This window comes from Magnolia sinica, chromosome 5 (assembly GCF_029962835.1).
Source record: "Magnolia sinica isolate HGM2019 chromosome 5, MsV1, whole genome shotgun sequence".
Taxonomy (NCBI): Eukaryota; Viridiplantae; Streptophyta; class Magnoliopsida; order Magnoliales; family Magnoliaceae; genus Magnolia; species Magnolia sinica.
Genome location: NC_080577.1, coordinates 71193037 through 71209893, shown reverse-complemented (window position 1 = coordinate 71209893; position 16857 = coordinate 71193037). Strand labels below are relative to the sequence as shown.

Sequence of the window (16857 nt, the reverse complement as noted above, 5' to 3'; positions counted from 1 at the left end):
TCTTCATGTGCCCAGACATCCCACAGTTCCAACATTTTAACTTTCCTTTGCCCTTATCCTTAGATTTGGATCTTGATTAAGAAGATCCATTGTCTTGCTTAGAATTCTCATCATCTTTCCATGAAGGACTGAGATAACGGTATCGACGCTAAGGGTCGATGTAGCGGTGCATAACGAGTACTTGAATGACTCATATAAAATTGGGAGTGAATTTAGCAGGATGCATGCCAGATCTTCATCTTTCATCATTTTCTCCATATCTAGTAGTTTATAGATCATGATGTTAAAGTTGCTTATGTGAGCCTCAACATCACCTCCCTTTACCATCTTCAGATTGAACAACTAAAGCTTCAAGTACAGACAAATTTTAACAGATTTCTTCGCATAGATGCCCTCTAACTTCGCCCATGTACTTATTGTAGTTTTCTCTCTCATAACATTATAGAGGACCTCATCCATTAGACACAATTGGGTAAAGGTTCTCGTTTTCTTATACATATTGTTCCATTCATCATTTGTCATAGAATTCGGTCACTTCTCAAGGAGTGCATCATCCAATCCTTGTTGAACTAGGAGACCAGTCATCTTGACCTTCCATAATTCAAAGTTATTTTTCTTGGAATATTTCTCAACATCAAACTTAAGATTAAAAGCCATTGATACTATGCTTTCAGATTCAACTACGCCCCAACGTTTGCTTTGATACCATTGTTAGGAGACCGTGGAAGAAAATAGAGATGAATCAAGTTATGTATTCCAATCGCAACAACCAGGTCCAATCACAAACACTCCAAATTTAACATAGAAAAACCCTTTCGGGAAAAAAACCATGACACAAAGTGACATTAATGCACTATGAAAATAGAAATTACAAGAGATGGAGAGAACACCCATGTAACGCCTCGAACTTTCCACCATCTTAATAAGGAAAGTTTCAGCGTTACCCTAGAATTCAACATAAAACATATGGAGTATCCTATGCCAATTAAACAACCCAGACTTACAAATATAACCATTAGGAATGATCCTCATTCATAAATCAGATCATCCAACCGTTGATCATGGGGATTAGTGCATGTACATCCCCATAAGAAAAATCAATGTATCATCCTGCATACATAAGGATTTTGATATAAGTTCTTTCATAAGGAATACTTAGAAACGTGACCACAACCACGTGGAACTGTTAGATCTCACAAAACTCTTATATTCGCAATAATTACAAAAACACCACTAAACCAAGCCTTGAATTCAAGATCACATGATTTCCACAATCCTCTTGGCATGAAACCCGATATCAGGCCTAAACATCATGAATGAACCATACGTGATGAAGATCAGCCATTGAATCGGCATGGTTGGTGTTCAAACAGATGTTCAATCAAAACAGAGCCACCTGATCATTGGATGTGACTTAAACTTGGGCTTAGCCCTTAAAATCAAGTGGAAAATGATTGGAAAGCGTGGATTTCTTCGGATCGCCACCATGAACCCCATGTACAAGGTGCGTGTGCACAGATCACATGAAGCTGCAAGATATAGAAACCATAAGTCGGTCAACACAAGGCTGACCCGTGTGTTTCACAAAGAGAGAGTCCTCTCTCCAGCGAGCGTTCTGCTGCGAAATTCCCAAATAGGGACTCGCGGATGGTTTGGGTGGGTTATCATCTCGACCCAAATATCCAATCCGAACTATCTGTTAGATTCCAAAGGGTCGTTTGATTAGGACCTAGAAGAAAATCTTACAAAGAAGCAGAGAGAGTTGTTTCCACACCTTCGAGTGTAAGTTAAACGGCAACAAGAAAGAGCCCGTGGGCCACCATAGAGTCGATCCATACCACACTTTTTGGGGATAAGATTTTAAGGGAAACTTAATGAATGGAGTGGATTTAGAAGAAAACTGGAGAAAGTGGGCCCCACGGACCCCACTGCAGCCTTCCTTACACATAAGAACTTGCATCCGAGCATCCCAGACGAACCGACAAGGAGCAGGAACGAATCTGGAATCAAGATTATGATCTAGACCATCCAAACAATGGGAAAGGGAGTTTCGATCGTCCCCATGAAGTCAAATCGGTTGGATTGGCTAGCCATCCACGCCAAACACGGATCAAATGCAGGTCTGTTCGCATCGCAAGAATAGAGTTGCATAAGGAAGTGACCTATGAAAGGTCTAGCCGAAAGAATCTGAAACAAGCACCCCACTCTATAAAAGGGCGTGCTGTCCAGCGGCTAGAGGAGGTGTGAAAAGAAGAGAAGAAGGAGAGAGACCGAAAGACAAGAAGAATGAGAGAGAGAGAGAAGTCTATGGGTTGACTCAGCGAAATCACTGAGTCCAAGAGTGAGTTGAGTCTAGTGGTAGAGGCCTCAGCCATCCTTCGTAATGGGTAAGATTTCCCTATGGACCTCCTTTTTAGTTTAGATCATGCATTAGATTTTATGTTAGGTTGGATTGATCAGTTGGCGAGTCACACCAAGTCGACTTGGCGTAGAGACTCGCTAAACCTGGTAAATTGTTGGAATAGGGATGGTTGTTGGACTAAGTAGATAAGATTATTCGAATAAAAATTCTCAAATTAGAATAAAACTTCCCTAAGCTATGTCTTAGGCAAGATGTTGAACACCCATACAATCCCCATGATGTGGAAGACTAATCATATGAATCGTGTTTATATTGCTAAAATTGAGTGCTACAACACATATTCAGTGTTAAGGAGCGTAATCCTACTCGAAAGGTGAGGGTTTTATCCTTTAAGCTTACAATACTTTAAATTGATTTATTTATTCTGCCTTTTACCTGTATTCCTATTATTCCTATATGGCCTCTTTCGTGCCTTTTATGAAATGAATTATCCTGTCTTTCGTATTTACATGTTTTCTGAGAATTATCCTATCAATTGATTTAGTTTATATCATTACAACTATTGTCCCTTTTGGGATTATGACATGATGTCAATTATAAGGCATGGATACAAGCCTTGCCCTTGCCTTATCTCTTTATTTGAGTTGGCCCTGCCACTCGTCTCTTTATTTGAGTCGGCTTTGCCACTCGTCTCTATATTTGAGTTGGCCCTTGGCACTCTTCTATCTATTGAGTTAGCCATTGCTACTCTTCTTTGTTGAGTTGACCATTGTCACTCTTCTCTTTATTATATCGGCCTTGTGCCATCCATCTTTAAGGCTTGGGCATGTGTCTTGTTATTCTAGGACCTCCATGATTCAGTTTAAATTCTTCATGATTCAAATCATACTCTTCATGATTCAGTTATATCCTTAATGATTCAGCTATATTCTCTATAAGTGCAAGTGATGTGTTAAGAGGTATCACAACTAGTGAATCAATTATCTTATCATAGACGTAATGCATTATGGGTAGTGCCTCTCTTGGTCAGCACGTAATTCCGTGGGTTAGTTGGCGTGGTGCACAATCGATGTATGTAAATCGGCATACGTGTTACATTAACTTTTTGGGATTAGATGTCATAAATAGTCGCTCCATGAACACATCATGTTAGGTAAATCCCCCAACCGCGTGTTGTGTTGCCTTGAGATGTTCGCATGAATCCACGTTAGCGTTGGCCATGCTGGCAAATATCTGTAGTTATGGGATGAGGGTCGAGTCGAATTTTCTATAAATTATATTTCACATTATGACGATCACTATGTATGATGAGTCGCACACACTATGCTAGGCATGCATCTTATGTAGGGTGTTTGCGCATACTGAGATCTCATGTATTAATGGGTACGAGACGTATCAGTACCCTTATGTTACTTTTATGAATCTTTTAAATTATTGTTAATCTTAAAGGGTAACCTTCAATATGAGTAGGGCATTGACCCTCTCCCAACCGTATAGATGATGCAAGTGATGAACAGATGGAAGAACCAGAGGATCATTGACCCAAGGAAGAACACAACGAATAAAAGAGAGAATAAGAATTAGTTTTATTTACATTTTTGCTATTAATGGAATCTATGTTATGCTCCCATTGTGAGAGCCTTTGACAATTTGTTTATTCTCCTTTAGAATAAGAAAGACAGTTAATTTCATTCTTATGGTTGGTTTCCATCAAAAGTGTAAATGAATGTGATATCGATGGAAGAAAATCTCAAAGCAAGTCCTCGAGACACTCTCACTTTACGATATTAACACCCGGTTTCCTTGGGCACGAGTATAAACTCAGTCTGTGAAAATTTGGGATGTTACAACCTGATTCGAACAAGACATCGTGGAAGAGAAGAAAGTTAAATTTGTGGCTTACATATTGAAGGGCGGAGCTTTGGTTTGGTGGGAACAATTTCAACTCATGTGAACAAGAGAGATGAAGGCGCCAATCCGAACATGGTTGTAGATGAAGCAGTTGTTGTGCATGTGATTCCTCCATAGCGATTACGATAAGTATTATTCCAACAGAACCAAAATTATTAATAGGATAGCCAATCAGTGAGGGGTTATGTAGAGAAATCTCATTATTTGCCGGTGAGAGATGACCTCATTGAAACGGAGTTATGATAGGCTACAAGATTCATCAGTGGCAGTCATATGACCCCTATTAAAATGGAGAACCTACCCAAGGCTTCTAAAGTGAAGGGATGGTCTTTCATAACCGAATAAGATCCAGGTATCATTACGGGGCACATAACCTATTAATCTTTACTGTAATGGGCCATCCAAGGGGAATCGACACACCAATTGGGTCGCATTTGTTCGTTTCGTCATAAAACACAAGCTTGCAGCTCAAAAATGAAAATTTAAGGAAAAGTTACTATTTTTAGTAATTTCATTTTTTTTAATATTTCTTTATTTTTATAGTTTTAGATTTTTCGCTTTTTAAAAAACAACTGGTAATAATGCTAGGACTCTACTAGCAAAATTTTATTTGGAATTTTTATTTTTAGAAATTAGGATTTTTATTAGAGTTAGAATTTTACTATTTTTGGTAATTATGAATTTTTGTCTTAGGTTTTTTCATTATTAATGGTGTAACAATGACAGAAACACATAAGACAATTATCAATCAAGTTATTTTTAATTTTTATTAGAAATTATTTTCTATTTTGTTTCTCTCGTGGATTCAAGGAATCTTTTTGACGAGTCTAGGGAAACTTCGTGGATTTGGAATAGTTATCCTTGAGGAAGACGGTGCTCGAGCTCATCATGTTCATCCCTGCATTATTTATCAACCCAGAAAGTTTCCTATTAGACATGAGATCATAGGACTTCCAGGATCCTTATATTTTGGGGGAGCATTTTGATTTATGATGGAACTCACTTGTTCAATCAAGAAGGCTTTCTTATGTACATTCAGCTTACGCTTTGCTGCACATAGATCCCTAAAGAATTTGGCAGAAGATTAAAATTGTTTAATCACGTCCAACAAAGGGATGTTGATCTTGACTTACTGGAAGACCTATAAAATATCTTGATTTTCACTTGGCCATTTTGATGTAGTGAGATATTGGGGAAACGGTGCTATAGACTTGTATTCTTGTACTGGCTCTATGTCATGTGAAGCACTGCTAAATTCACCATCATCCTTCGAGTCTTTTGTTGAGTGTGAAATATTACATATTTTTCCTTATTTATACTTTAGTTTTATAAACATGACAATGCTTAATTGATTTAATTATGCATTTTTTCATGTGCGAGGTGATTTAGAGAGCTTAAGGTGAAATTGATGCCAAAAGGAAAATTTATGCTCGAAAAATTACTAAATGAAGATTTGGAGATTTGGAAGTCATTAATGAAGAAGTCACATGTTAAATATCCAAGGAAACCAAGTTAAGAATGAGGAGAATCGAAGATTTGAATTGAAGAAAAAGAAAAGGAATCCCGAAAATTGTCCTGAAAAAACATATTCTAAAACTTTGAGTCTAAAAAAATGAAAGTTCTGAAAATCTATTTTGGGAACTGTGCAGAGTACATAAATTTGAGATGGTTTCTACATTTTTCCAACTCGGTGCAAAAGTTGGAGTTCCACAACAATAAATAGGACTCCCTATGATGCTCCAAAGCATCTTCTAGGGTGTAGAAAGGGGGAGAAGGCTTAGGTGGAGCACTAACAACGTTCTTCCACTTCAATTTCTTCATGGATTTTAATATATCTTTTACTTTTTCTTTTGTTTTTAAGTTAGCTATGACTAGCTAATCTTTTAGCTAGGGATAAGAGGTGAAACTGTAGTTTATTTTGATGCTTCCTTTACTTTGATTCTTGTTTATGTTGAACATCATTGATTTCTAGTTTGAATGTAAGGAATATTTTTAATTTTCTATGATTTATTGTGACTCGAATTTCAATAAATGCTGTGTTAGTTTTGAATATCTTCTTTTCCTGTTTTGAGATTGTGAGATTGGTAAAACTCATGATTCGCCACCATCTCCTGGGCATGGTGGATGCATGAATTCCTTTCCAATCATCGCAATACTCCTTCATTGAGGACTAGATAAATGAAAAGTTTAGAGATTTGATTTAATTGCTTCATCTTCCAATTGGATAGGATAGGACTCTAATTCCAGTTGTGTTTGTTGAATCAAGTAAGGTTACATCCTGATAGCTACAAGTGGATCCTTGGTGCTCTAGTTTCCTTTTAATTATTGATACTTCATTCACAATTCCTCTTAACTATTCCAGAATTCAATTTAGATCTTTTTCTAGTTCTAGTTCTAGTTATTTTTAGATTATGTACAAGTTTAGTCCCTGTGGATTCGACCTTGGTCCCACCGAGTTAATACTACATCGCGACCCTACACTTGGGGTTGTGAACATCTTTGGACTCCTTAGGTTTCTCAACCTTCTTAGGAATCTCCTTGTCAATCTCTTTACCACTTCTCAAGGTGGTGATGGATTTAACATGTTCCACATGAAAAATTGAAGTGTTGGGATCACTTACTTCGAATTGTCCCTTAAGGTTAGGTTGAGGTTGAGTTAGAAAGATCCCTTTCTCTCTAACATTTAGTCATGTCTCAATTCTTGCAACCGAAGTTTTGAGTTCATTTATGACTTGCAGTTGCTTCTGCATGAATGCATTCAATATATCTTCCTAGATAGGGCTCCACTAGATGGCCCTTAGGGATTATTGGTTACATTCACAGTTGGTCTGTTCCTCCAACTAAAGTTTAGATGGGTCTGCCAATCAAGAGTGTACGTGTTGGAATTTGGTACACTGAAGGGGTGTCGATATGCATTTGTAGCATTTTCTTGAGCACGCGGCACCTCTTGGAATGCGAGAATTGTAGGACAATCTTTTGTTAGGTGTACATCGCTTTCACAAATACCACATCATTTTAGCATCGATAGTTTTGGATCAGATCGCTTCCTTCCTAGATTCTAAGGCCTTAATCTTACTTGTGAGATCCACCAACCTTATACTAATATCTTCCTCCTTTTTTAACATACGTACTCCCCTCTCTCTTGTCACTGCCTTGTGATTACTAACTTGGTTAGATGTATACCATGATTGGGCATTTTCAGCTAGCATGTCAAAGTAATCCCAGGCATCTTTCTGTTCCTTGCTCATAAATTTGCCATTGCACATTATCTCTACGAATCGGTGCATATTTAGATTTAGTTCATTATAGAAAAAGTTAATCGTCCATCAAATTTTGTTTCCAAGGTGAGTTCAAGCGAGAAGTAAGTTCTTGAACCATTCCCAATATTCAAAAAAAGTTTCATTTATTTTTTGGGAGAAATTCATTATGTTTTATCTGAGAGTGTTGGTTTTATGAGCCGGGAAGAACTTTTTAAGGAACTCTCAGGTCATTTCGACCAATGTGCTAATGGATCTTGGCCTTAAGGAGTGAAGCCATGATTTGGCCTTCTCCTTTAGAGAGAATAAGAATAATTTTAGTCTAATCATGTCAGAAGGAACATTGTTAAAGTGTATGGTCATAACAATCTCTTCAAATTCTTTTATGTGCAAATATGGACTTTCTGAATCAAGTCATGTAATTTATGGAGTAATTGGATCATCCTTGGTTTGAAGTCCACTTTCCTACATTGGTTGAGAAAATCATGCAGGAAAGTCCACTTGTTCTCGCCAGCTGTAAATAATCACGTAAGGTCTGACTCAATGGAACTTGATGTACCGCATTTTCATCACGCAATATCCTAACTGATGGTGTCTTCCGAACTGGATTCTCATGAAAGTATTGTTTAGTTTCAGCCATAGTTCTAGATGACATTTCAGGAGTATTTAGATGTTTTCTAACTCGTTCATGGATCGTGAGCCCCTCAATTAAACCTCCTTCACTTAAAAGTCTCAATATATGGTCCCTTACTCACTTGGGCATGAACCACACAAAACTCTAATTCTAACCCTAAGTCCTAAGTCCTACAACAATTATGAAAGAAAATAAAAGGAGTGAGGAAGAATGTTACCCGTAGGGAAGAACTAGAACTAGAATTAAGAATCCTACAAAACCAAAATAAGTGAACAATGTTACTAATGTTAGAAGATCTAAAACAAAACAAAATATTCATTTAAAAAAATAAGAAAATCCTAAAACCTCTAGATTAGAAACATTCAGAAAACTAAAAAAATCTAACCTAAAACAAAAATCATACCTAGAAAACATAAACCTAATTGTGCTCAATGCCACTCCTCAACAATGGTGTACAGGGTTGCGATGTAGTAATAACTCAGTGAGACCGAGGTCGAATCCGTAAGGAATGGAGAACACGACCTAGAACTAATTTAAATCTAACGATTTGTCTGAGTTTTTAATCCCATGAATGATTTAAGAGTAAAAATAAATAAATAAAAGATTAAGGATCCAAGAATCCACTTATAGCAATCACAATATTCAATTTACTGATTCATATATATCTCAATTAGAATCAAAGTCCTATCTTATCCAATCGGAAGATAATTCAATTAAACCATTCATAAATATTAATAAGAATATAATTTCAATTGATTAATTCTCTCATGAAGTATTCAGATCTCAATCATAGGGAATCAAAAGTATCTAAAGCACCCATAGGCAATATTAAATTAATCAATTATATAGATTAAATCCTTCTCTAATTGAAGCTAAACAATCGCTAAATCAAAGCATTCATTGCACCCAGATTGCATAACAAATCCAGACATAAATAACTCAAAGACTTTAAAGTAAATCCAAATCAAATCAATATAATATCATTATTCAAAATAATGTTATTGAATCCAATAAAATAAATATTAAAATTAACTCTAGGCTTCATCCCTTAGCCTTAGCTAAGAGATTAGCTAGTCATAGTTAACTCAGAAATAAAAGAAAAACTAAAATATCTACTAGAAGCCATGAAGAAATAGAAGTGGAAGAACATTGTTGGCACTCCACCTAAGCCTTCTCTCTCTTTCTAAACCCTAAAAGATTATTTAGAATATCCTAGGGACTCCTTTAAATAGTCTTTGAACTTAATCTTTTGCATTGCCTCAAAAAAATTCATAAATTGACTTTGAATTTACGCAATCGCACACACCTTCGATGACACATCGATGACATCGAAGCTCCCTCGATGGCATCAAAGAATATTTCCAGTAACTTGAAAAATTAATGATTTTCTCATTGGAATCGAAGAGGGTTTAATGGGATCGAAGTTACATTTGATGGAATTAAAACTGTCCTTGATGACATCGAATGGGCAGTTTTTGTAATTTTCAAGATTTTGTCTTTTTGGCCCCGGAATTTTAAAATATGATTTTTCTGGCCATGAATTTTCGTGATTCCTTTTCCTTGGTTTCTTCATTTCAAATCTTCGATTTCCTTTTTTCTTCACTTGGTTTCCTTGGATCTTCAGTACTTGAATTCTTCAATATTGTCCTCAATAGATCCAATTCTTCATTATCTTTTTTTTGATATATAAATCCATCCTTTTAAGCACATATTCATTTTAGGCTTCCGAATCACCTTGCATGACAAAAACATATATAATTAAATCGAATTAACACTTAAATGCCAGGGAAAATAACATAATTAAAGGGTTAAATATACAATATATGAGTCTCAATACTAAGGTACTCCTACCAGAGGAGATGATCGTAGATCTTGGATCCCGACCCTACTTCGATGATTTTGGATGGTTAAGATGGCTAGGATGCTTGTGTGAGTGGGTTAGATGGCTTGGATGGGTACTGGGGTAGGCTGAATTGAAAGGTTGGATGAACAGGGTCCACACCAACTTCTACTCTTACTCCCTATAACACCTTATTCTTTTTTCTTTTTAGGAGATTTCTCCTCTTCTACTTTTAGCCGAATGTTGTCCTTTTAAAATGTGAGAAGTAGGCCCCTATTTGTAAAGGTTAGCCATGGAAATTCTTGTAATTTGTTGTAATTTGGAAAGGAAAACCTTACCATGTGTAAGTGCTTATACTTAAAGCACATTTTAGTTTGTCAAGTTTCGTAGTGCGGTTACGATCACAAGCTCGACTGAAGACAAGCTATCAACTCAATCAAGCATTTGAAAAGAATGCTTAACATCTTAAAGCAAGATTATTCTTGATTCGTAGTTTAGAACACTTCGTATGAGTCAACCTACAGGTGGTATAAACCTAGTTGGACCATATGTTAAGTGTATTTCACTCATGCATATTTATAATCATATTTTATGTTAAATACACTCAAGTTAGGCCACCCCAAAGTCTGGTTCAGCCAGCCTAACCAGTTGGGCCAACCCTACAATATTCGGTTAAAAAGACAGATTTGAAAAGATCTTTTTGCAGTAGGTTTGGCCAGCCCATGGTAATTTCAATCAAGTTTTTAGTAATGGAACAAAATCTAATCTTGGACCAGTTAGGCCAGCCGAACCTCCTGTTCGGACAGCCCAACTTGGGGTTCGGCTAGCCGAACATGGACTTAGGCCAACCAAACTTTTAAAAGATTTTATCCCGCGATTTTCAAGTTCCGTTGGAACATAATCTTTGAAGTTCGGCCAGCCGAACTACACAAATCCTTGGCTATAAATAGAGACTTTTTCTTACTCTTTAAACCACAAAAATTCATAGTCTTATATTGTGTTATAAAGAGAGATCCTTCAAGCCTTCTTAAGCTATTTGTGTTGTAATTCATTTTTTTATTAGCTTATTCCATTCTCCTTCTCAAAGTTAGATTAAATTATTTTTGATAGAGTAATCTATACTCTACTTTGAGAAAAGGGAGAATCGAATCTATAGTAATAGGGTTTCATTCATTTCATTGAAAATCTATTAGATCCATTTGTATCTTTTTGGGTTAAACTCATACAATGACTTCATCAATATCCCAAGAAGAAGATCACCGCATTCATGCTACAGCCATGACTTCGACTCACCAAATCAAAGATAAGTACTGTCTTTTAAATTATTTTAGTTTGGGTTTTTCTAAAATAGCCTGAAAATCTCAGCGGGTTTGTTTATGGTAACCCCATAAAATGACAAAGTGGGTTTGATTGTGATAGCCCATGAAAATCGCAATAACTGTAAAAGGTTGTTAAGATGACCTTGGAAAACCTTGAAACAGTGAAAGCCAAAATTGCGAGTGTGTTGAGGGTCAAATATTACATATTATTCCCCATTTATATCTTAGTTTTATAAACATGATAATGCTTAATGTTAGATTTTATACATGTTTGTGTTGCAAGGTGAATCTGAGAGCTTGGATTGAAAAGAATGTTAAAAGCATGGATTTAATGCTCAAGAATTAGCAAGGCAAAGGAGGGATCTTAGGAGACCAAGAATGGAGAATTCTCATGCCAAAGATCCTAGGAAGCCAAGTACAAAGGGTGGAGAAAAGATTGACAAAAGCACAAGTTATACAGTAGAAAAATAGGATAGTTCGGTGCTACCTAAGCCAATAGTCTAGCAAGAAAACAGTTTAATTTGGTGCTACCTAAGCTTAATTTGGTATCACTAAAGTTAGTTTCGGTAGCTACCTAAGCACTTTGAACATACAATTTTAGATGAGATAAATTTTAGATGTGACTTTGGTGCTATCGAAGCCAACTTCAGTGCTATCGAAATCATGCAGAGTTGTAATGCAAGGCTGACACGGATTGCATAATTTGAGGCAGTTTGTGGAAATTCCAAGTCGGTGCATAAGAGGGGGATGCACAAATATAAATAGGAGTTCCTAGGACGTTCATAGGCATCTTTTAAGGTTCAAGGAGTGAAGCAAAAGGGTGGAGTGGTCGTCTAAGTGCTTTCTTCTTCGTTCTTTAGTTTATTTTATGCTTTATTTGAGAGACTTTAGTTCAATCATGTCTATAGTTGGCTAAACCTCTTAGCTAGGCCTAAGAGGTGAAGCTTGTAGTGTGATTGAGATATTTACTTTACTTTGATACATGTTTGTGTTTGAACTTTATTGAATTTTAGTTGATTTTAAGGAATATTTTCAGTTTTTAATGGTTTGTTGTGACTCAAATTACAATAGATCTACACTAGTTTTAAATATCTTCATTTCTATTTGAGACTGTGGATTTGGTAAATCCCGTTGGTTGTCATCGCCTCCTAGGCACGGTTGGGTGATGGAATCCCTTCCAATTCACCACAATTCTCCTCCTTTGAGGCTAGATCAATGAGAAGTTTAGAGATTTGACCGTCTCTTCTTCTAACTAAATAGGATAGGATTTTGATTCTAGTTGGATCTCTTAAATTAAGCACGGTAGCATCTTAATTGCTACAAGTGGATCCTTGGTACCCTAGTTACCACTTTCAATTGATTGTTTACACTTTATTCATAACTTAAAATTACTCCTTTAAATTCAGATTTTTGTTTTAATTCTTCATCTAGTTCTAGTTCTAGTTAGATTCAGAAGACAAACAAGTTCAGTCCCTATGGATTCGACCTCAGTCTTATCGAGATTATTACTACATCACAACGATACACTTGGGGTTGTGAACATAGTATATTAATTTTGGGAGTGGAGTAGGTTGCATTGAGGCACTAAACCATTATAACTCTTTTGTGCATTGTGGTGATTGGATATTATTATTTGTGTTATTATTGTGAATTACTTATTCTTTGCTTTATTTTAATATTTTGATTTCAAAGACATCATGACATAAGGTTGTCGTACCTAAATCTTTTAGGTGTAAGGTTGTCATATGAAGTATTTAATATCAAGAATTCAATACTTTGCAAAATTGTATTCCATCAATTTATTATTCCGCATTGTATTGAAATATCTGGCATTGTCCTATTCACCCCCCTCTAGGACATCTATAGCTCGTCCTTTCAAATAGTATCAGAGCGAGGTTGTTCTTTTGGGATTAATTTCCTAGAGCTAGATCCAGAGCTATTGGAATGTCAAATTTTGTTAGTTTATCCATTTCCAAGCCACCACCCTTTGATGGCTCAAATTATTCCTATTAGAAAGCTAGAATGGGGATCTTTCTCAAATCTATTGATAAAAGTATGTGGCAAGCCACCATGACCCAATGGGTCCCTCCAATGTTGGAAGTAGTGGGTGAAAATGGAACGAAGTCCATGAAAGTACAAGTTTATAATCTTTGGACTCCAGGTCAGAAAAGCGAAAGTAGTGCTAATGCAAAAGCACTTAATGCGATCACTTATGCTTTATCACTAGACGAGTTCAAAAGAATCATCTCGTGTGATACAATAAAACAAGCTTGGGATATACTTAAAATGACACACGAAGGAACTAACATTGTCAAGAAATCTAAGATTCAAATCCTTGCAACAAGGTTTAAAGAAATCCATATGGAAGAAAATGAATCATTCATGGATTTCTTCACTAAACTAAATGACATTGTTAATTCCATGTGAGGTCTTAGAGAAAAAGTCCCTGAAAGCAAAGTGTGTGCAAAAATCTTACGATCGCTTCTTGATAAGTTCAATTCTAAAGTCAATGTTATACAAGAATTGAGGGACACCGATACAATGAAGGTAGAGGAATCAGTAGGATCTCTACAAACCTATGAGCTGAATTTCAAAGCTCGTAAAAGTAAATTTATAGACCTAAAATCCTCAAAATCCAAATCAAAATATTCAGATAATGAAGAAAATGAGGGTGACATGGCTATGCTTGTTAAAAAGTTTTATAGGATTTCTAAAAATAAAAATAGATCTAATTTTCAAAAATCGATTGACAAAAGAAAAGGAAATTAGAAATCTAAATCTAAAGATTCTCAATGTTTCAATTGTTCTAAATATGGGCATCTAGCTGCGAAATGTTCAAAGAAGGATAAATCTAAAAGACGAGGCATGATCACCACATGGGATGAATCGTTTGAATCTAAATCCAATTCAGAAATTGACGAATCATATCAAGAAACTGAAAATGATCTAAAGCTATTTATGACCTTAGCAAGACTTACTTCCTCAAATGAAGATGAAACTTCTTATTATGAAATGCCGTGAAGTGATGTTGAAAATGAAGAAGATCTTCAAGTAGCATATGATGCCTTATATAAAGAAAGTTGTAATATTGTAACAAAATTAAAAATTCAAAAGGATAAATTTACAAATTTAAAATAAGAACTTGAAAAATCTATTTGGGAGAAATTACATTTTTCTGATTGTTTTGAGAAAACCAAACTTGAACTCAATCTAAAAAATTCTGAAATTAAAGATATCAAAACTGAAAATAAAAATTTACTATTAGAAATTACTTCTCTAAAAAATTCTAAAGAGACTTGAATATATACCCAGGTGACCTGAGACTTGAAAAGATACTACTTGCGTCTTGTCGAAGTAATAACAAATCTGGCTTGGGTTATATCAAGAGTCGTTTAGAAAAATCTAAAAGTATTGCTTATGTATTTGTTAAAAGTGAATCTTCAAAATCTAAAGAAGAAACTACAAAGTAAATAAAGAAAAAACCTTGCCAAAAACCTTTTTATCTAAAAAATAAGTCTAACTATCAAAAGAAAATTTATAATCCTTCTCTTGCAGATAAGATAGTGGACTTACTTAAGGAGCTTTTGAAATCCAACTCTAGAACTATGAGAGTGAGTGAGAATAAGAAAAAAAAATATTTCTCTCAAACTAATCATGCTATTAGAGATCCTCCTAAACCCAAAACCATATTGAAATGGGTTCCAAAAAAATAAGTGTCTTGTCATCCACATAGCTTTCAAAGCTAATAGCCATTAAAGATGGTACTTGGACAGTGGATGCTCTAGACATATGACAGGTGGTAAGGCGATACTTTCAGACATCAATCACATTGATGGAGGCTCAATAACATTTGGAGATGGCAACAACTGTAAAAATCATCGAAAGAGGTAATGTAAAACTTCTCAATCTTCCTGTTTTTTAAGATGTTTTATGTGTTGAAGATTTGAAATATAATTTGCTAGGCATATATCAAATTTGTAATAATAATCATAGTGTTAAATTTTCTGATCATGGATATGAAATACTTAATAATCAGGGTCATATAATATTAAATGATCGAAGAACCTCTGAAAATTGCTATATCATTGATGAATCGTGTTCCACAAGTCACTCTTGTTATATGGTCTAAACAGATGAAACTAAGTTATGGCATTGTCTTGGACATGTGAACTTTAGAGATCTATACAAACTTAGCAAGAGAGATCATCTTCGAGGCTTACCTGAGTTAAAAAAGTTGAAAAAGAAAGATGTGGTGCCTATCAAATAGATAAACAAATTCGTAGTTACAAGAAGTAAACTCCTTAACCACATCTAGACCCCTCGAATTACTACATATGGACCTTGTTAGACCAACCCGAACAGAGAGTAGAGGACGTAAAAAATACTTTCTAGTTATAGTTGATGACTACACTAGATATTCATGGGTAGTTGTTCCTAACCCCAAGTGTAAGGTCGCGATGCAGTAATAATCTTGGTGAGACCGAGGTTGAATTCATAGGGACTGACTTGTACGGATCTTCTAAATTTAACTTGAACAAGAACTAGATGAAGAACTAAAACTAAATCTAAATAATTGAAAGAGTAATTGTGATTAAAGTGATTAAAACTAACAAATTCAAAGGTGGCAACTAGGGTTTCCAAGGATCCACTTGTAGAGATCAGGGAACCCTCGTACTTAATTCATGTCACACGATTGGAATTAGAGTCCTATCTTATCCAATTGGAAGATATACAATTAAGATTAATCTGAACTTTCCTTGACCTAATTCTCAATGGAGAAGAATTGTGATAATTGGAAGAGATTCCATCACCAAACCATGCCTATGAGACGATGGCTAACAACAGGATTTACCAATCCTACAATCTCAAAATCAGGAAAAGCAGATACTCAAAGTTATTGTAGATCTACTGTAATTTGAGTCACAGTAAACAATTAAGAACTGAAAGTATTCCTGTAAAATGAAACTAGAATCAAAGAAGGTTCAACATAAACATGAATCAAAGTAAAAGAAACATCTCATCATGCTACAAGTTTCACCTCTTAGCCCTATCCAAGAAGTTTAGCCAACCATAGACATGATTGAACTAAAATCTCTTAAGAAAAGCGTAAAAACAACTAAGGAAAAGGAAGAAGAACTCTTAGCGATGACTTCTCCACACTTTTGCTTCACTCCCAAAATCCTAAAAGATGCCTAGGAACATCCTAGGGACTCCCATTTATAATTTTGCAACTCCAACTTTTGCACCGAGTTGGAAAAATTTAGAAACTGCCTTAAATTTACGCAGTCCGTGTGCTGTCTATGTAACCTTAGACGAGTTGAGGAAAACCTTCGACTGGTCGGGGGTTTCCTTCTACTCATCGAGAATGATGAGAAATTAGAGGATTTTGTCGCTGGAGTTCAAGTCGAGGAATCTTCGACTCGTCGAGTAGGAGCTTTAGATTGGTCGAAGGAGGGCTTAGATTAGTCGAAGCAGGCAGATTTTTAGGGTTCCTTTTCTTCACTTCAAGTCTTCAATTCTCTTCATTCCTCACT

At 35.7% G+C, this 16857-nt stretch overlaps 1 non-coding gene across 1 annotated transcript; it reads left to right on the top strand.

The window, feature by feature from the left end:
• The first annotated feature begins 7609 nt into the window (after nt 1-7609).
• Nucleotides 7610-7716, top strand: LOC131247593 (small nucleolar RNA R71). The gene has a single exon (XR_009171871.1). It is a non-coding gene; the product is annotated as a small nucleolar RNA R71 (small nucleolar RNA).
• Nucleotides 7717-16857: the final 9141 nt, after the last annotated feature.